Source organism: Poecilia formosa, unplaced genomic scaffold (genome assembly GCF_000485575.1).
Source record: "Poecilia formosa unplaced genomic scaffold, Poecilia_formosa-5.1.2 Scaffold521, whole genome shotgun sequence".
Classification (NCBI taxonomy): domain Eukaryota; kingdom Metazoa; phylum Chordata; class Actinopteri; order Cyprinodontiformes; family Poeciliidae; genus Poecilia; species Poecilia formosa.
Window position 1 is genome coordinate 131,809 of NW_006800460.1, and position 5,173 is coordinate 136,981.

The following is a 5,173-nucleotide window of genomic DNA, read 5'->3' on the forward strand; positions in this document are numbered from 1 at the left end:
CAGAGAGGGAGAGACAGGGAGAGACAGAGAGACAGGGAGAGACAGAGACAGAGAGACAGGGAGAGACGGAGACAGAGAGACAGAGAGGGAGAGACAGGGAGAGACAGAGAGACAGGGAGAGACAGGGAGAGACAGAGAGACAGGGAGAGACAGAGACAGAGAGACAGGGAGAGACAGAGACAGAGAGACGGAGAGACAGAGAGACAGGGAGAGACAGAGAGACGGAGACAGAGAGGGACAGACAGACAGACAGGGACAGGTTAGCTTCCTCTGACTGCAGCACGGCTCCCAGCAGCAGAAACTGATCTCTGATCCAGTTTTTCTCAAACGTTTCCAGGCTGAAAAACTGAAACCATTTAGTGATCAAACGTCAAGTTGCTCCCAAAATAATAACATCTTAAAATTTACAACCTGAAATGAAAAGTCTCTTCAGTCTCTTGTTGTTTTTGTTCATTGTGATGAGAAGGGAAATGATGTTTAATAAATGAATTATTTACATTCTGAAGGTGTGGATTCTGATCTCTCCTATGATGGAAACAGAAATCATGTTTTCATTTAGTTGTGTTATTGATGAAAACAAAACATTTTAGGGATATCTGTAATTTAGGAGCAGAATACAAGAACAGCAGGCTGGAGTTGATCTGGCAGAAATCTTTCAGGCTGATGTAAATACTTTATTTTAGGTGTTGTGATGCAGTTAATCAGCGCGGGGCGCAGCGCTGCTCAACCCGCTCTCCGATCAGACAGCTAAATCCAACACGGCAAACAAACAGTTATGAATTATAAATTTATCTTCACTGCTCATGTACAGAGATTAAAGTTCTTAAAGTCTGAGACAGCTGCTGCACCGCGAGCTGCTGCTCAGCTCAGGACGGAGCGGCTCTCACCATGAGCCGTCTTCCCTCCACCGCCGGCTTGTTTTCCCAAACTTTCTGCTCAGACGCAGTTTATTGTTTCCTTGCTTGATAACAGCCTGAAGTCGTGACACGGCAGCCAGAAGCATCGACTAATCTACTTCCCTCCGTAAATAACGGCCGAGTTTGGGGAAGCTGCAGCTTCTGGGGCTTTTAAGTGGGTGGAAGATGGATCGGCTTCCTCCACAGCAGAAGCAAATTAACGGAGTTACTTCAGCGCCTCCACACAAAGCCAACACCCAGAGGAACAGGCGGAGGATCAGGTGTACCTCCACCTGAACCTCCATTGTGTTCATGGTGATGAGAAGGGAAATGATGTTTCATAAATGAATTATTTACATTCTGAAAGTGTGGACCTCCACCTGAACCTCCACCTGAACCCTGAACCTCCACCTGAACATCCAGGTGTTCAGGTGGAGGTTCAGGTGGAGGTTCAGGGTTCAGGTGGAGGTTCGGGTGGAGGTTCAGGGTTCAGGTGGAGGTTCGGGTGGAGGTTCAGGTGGAGGTTCAGGGTTCAGGTGGAGGTTCGGGTGGAGGTTCAGGGTTCAGGTGGAGGTTCAAGTGGAGGTTCAGGGTTCAGGTGGAGGTTCAGGTGGAGGTTCAGGGTTCAGGTGGAGGTTCGGGTGGAGGTTCAGGGTTCAGGTGGAGGTTCGGGTGGAGGTTCGGGTGGAGGTTCGGGGCATGAAATCCGGGCTCTGGCAATCCTGCTGACGTCTCTTCAGGAGACCAGAACGTCCAGACGGAGCGAGATGCGAACTCTGGACTGTCTAAACAAAAGAAACGATCTGGAGCTGATTTACATCATCAGGAAAATATGAGTAAGTATGACATGATAATGAGTTATCATGTTTAATGATAACTCATTAAAACATGATGAGTTATCATGGGATCAAATACAGAGGACCTTAAAATAATCCAGGATGAATTTTAGGGCTGAAACTCAATTATTTTAGTTATCGATTAATCTATTATTCTGACGATTAATCAGATAATAAAAGTGATTTACAGACAAAGAAGGTTTCTTAATCTTAAATACAAAATGTTTGTCTTTTGTACAGTTTTGTCTGAAATACTGGTGTGGGTGAGTTATTCTTTCAGCAAATGGCCTTTTTAAGTCTGTATGCTCCAGTTAATGATTAATCACGATGAATCCGATTAATCGTTTCAGTGGCCGTCCAAAGACTGTAGCTGGATTTCTTCTTCTTCAGCTCAAACACAAAGAATGAAACGCATTTTTTACCCAAACAGAGCAACAAAAATAAAAATGATGCAAACTGGCAGCCACTACTTCCTCCTCTTTCCATGCAGATGGATTAATGGAGTCGGCTAAATGCTTCAGGTAATGAAAAACAAACAGGAGCAGAAAACGGTAGGCGAGGAACGGAGGAGAGAGAGGAGGAGGAACGGATCCACGCAGCTGTTCTGGGCGAAGTGAGAAGAAGCAAACAGCTGGTCTGAAATAACTAAGTGGGCCAGGAAGCAGCAGCTGCATGCAGGAGTCCCTCAGGGCAGCAAAGGGACAAGAAATGCAAACCTGAAACCAAAGACGAGAAAATCTGAGAATTTTTAAACAAGAAGCAGAACTGGGCAGATTCTGGAGGAACGGCGAGTTCTTGGTGAAATTCCTGCTGCGTCATTTCCTCCATCTGAGGTTCTGTCCTGCACACGATCGGTGGTAATCAATTAATATATCGATTAATCAGACAATTATTCGGACAAAAAACCCGTCATTCTGCAGAAGTTTCATTTAACCACCTGGCCTTTTATACAAAGTTATAAATACATTAAAATATGCAAACAAAATTTAATTCCTTTTTAAAATAAACGTTTTATTGTGTAAAAGTCAGTAACAGTTTTCATTTAGTGAAGGTTTGATCATTTCTAGAATCTGCAGCGAAAAAAAGTCCCAACATCAACATGAGGAAAACCTTTCTGCTCCTCTGGATCTGGAGGCCATTATTGATTAACTGATTAACAAAAGGTGATCAAAGGAGTTTTTTACAGAACCAGAAGAAGATAAATCTGCCACTGGAGACATTCTGGTAGATTTTCAGATGAAGAACATTTTATTTATGGAAAATGGAAAATGTTTATCTTTTTGTACAGTTTTTGCTTCTTTACTCTGCTGTTCTTTCACCAAATTGACATTTTTCAATAACTGATTAATTGCGATTAATCGTTGCAGCCCTGGCTTTAACGATGGTCGTCTTGAACTGATTCCTGTCCAAGCGAGGTTAAAGGTCACATTATGGAGACCTTTCACTTCCACTGCATAAAAACATTTAAATGTAAACATCTTCTAAAATCAACTGTTTACTAAAAAACGTTGTTTCAGTAACTGAGTGTTAATTTGTTCCAATCAGTTGTTTAGTATTAGAATCTCAAACGACCCAGTAAAACGCGACGGCGCGTCGCTGTCCCTCGTCCCAGACGCGTTTGTCCCTCGGGGGCTCCCTTCACTGCCAGTTTCTCCAGGGAAATCTGACCTACGCTCCGTTCTACCGGGAAACTCAGCCGGAAACTGGAGAATTTCTCCCCCTAAATGGGTCAAATGTTCAGAGAAGAACCGCTCAGAACCGGCCCGATGCTTCCTGCTGTCAGTTCGCTCAGTAAGACAGTGAAAGCACCGCCGGGCAGAAAGGCACTCCACATTCACCGGGAACAAACAGGCAATTGAAAATCCAGCGGGGAGCGACGGCGCAGAGCGCTGCTAGTTCACCAGGAAAACTCGCCTGCAAGTCGACGCATGTTTATTTTATTCTGCCCACAGTTACAGGAGAAACACTCCATCCATCCCCGTCTGTCGGTTTCTACTCCCCTGATCAGCCAGAAACCAGGAAACAAACCGAAACCCTGCAGACGCGTCTGTAAACAACAGAGAAATGAAGATTTTCACTGGAGGAAACTGTTTCACACGAGGAATTAAAGCAACAAACATTTAAATCGGCACCGGATGTGGAGCCACATGAGGACGAGGTTACACAGCAGACTGCACAACCACAGCAAAACTCAGAACACGGCCGAAACGATGAATCGATTATTGAAATAATCATCAATTAATTTAGTGATCGATATAAGCTTAAAAATGTCCAACTGCTGAGGGAGCAACACATTCAGAGCAGTAATGAAGAAAAAACTGCACAAAAACATTCACATTTTGCATTTTTAAACCCAGAACTCTTCAATCGATAGTTTCAGCTTCATCTGGTTCAAATCCAGAAAAAAACTCTTTAAGCATCTTTTTGCATCCAATTATTAATCCGTTAATCTAAAAATAATCCCCAGATCAGTCCTAATCTGCACTGATGTCCAGTCCAGCAGAAAGGCCTGAGCTTTTCTCATGTTGGTGTTAGGAGGATTTTTATCTGTAGAATTATTGTTTGCTACAAATGAACAAGCTGTTATTGACTTCTAGGCAACAATTTCCCTTTTAAAAATCATGTATTATGCTTATTTGCATTTTTAATGTATTTCTAATCTTGTATAAAAAAGGTTTATTTAAAAATTCTGGAAAAATCAGCGAATATTTTATCTGAATATTCAGAATAATCGATTAACTAACTAAAATCATCCTTAGCTGCAGTAGTTGAGCTTTTACAGTGTTGGTAACATGAGGGTGAATCCAGAAGCTTCTCCACTGAGCGTTGATGGGCGATGATGACATCAGCGCCTCTGGTGCTGCTCGGTCCATTAGCGGCGGCGCCACCGAGCCACGGTTCTGAACAAACAAACCTCGGTTCTGCAGCGACGCGCCGAAGCAGCGCTGCTCAATAAAACATGTGCAACAAAAAAACACAACTCATGTGCAACCAAGTGCAGCTGGCTGAGGCGCCGGCGTGAAACCCGGATGAAATCACTCCGTTTCCACCGCCGAGCTCAACATTCAAAAAACATCTGATCTGTTATGAAACGTCTTGGTTGAATCCTCCAAACTTATCCTGTCACTGAACAGATCAGAAACACAGGCAGTCATGAAAAGGGTCCAAGGCCTCCAGGTAAACAAACTAAAATTAAAAATGAAATCAGATTCTCCCAGATGAACAAAGTTTGTAACGATCGACTTTCTCATCTCTGAACTCAACATTAAAGTCATTCAGGAAAAATCATTTTATCTGTTATTACACATGCCTGTCTATGTTCCAGCTTTCAGACTTCCTCTCCTCCTCTCCTCCTCCTCTCTTCCTCTCCTCCTCCTCTCCTCCTCCTCCTCCTCTCCTCATCCTCCTCCTCTCCTCTCCTCCTCCTCCTCTCCTCATCCT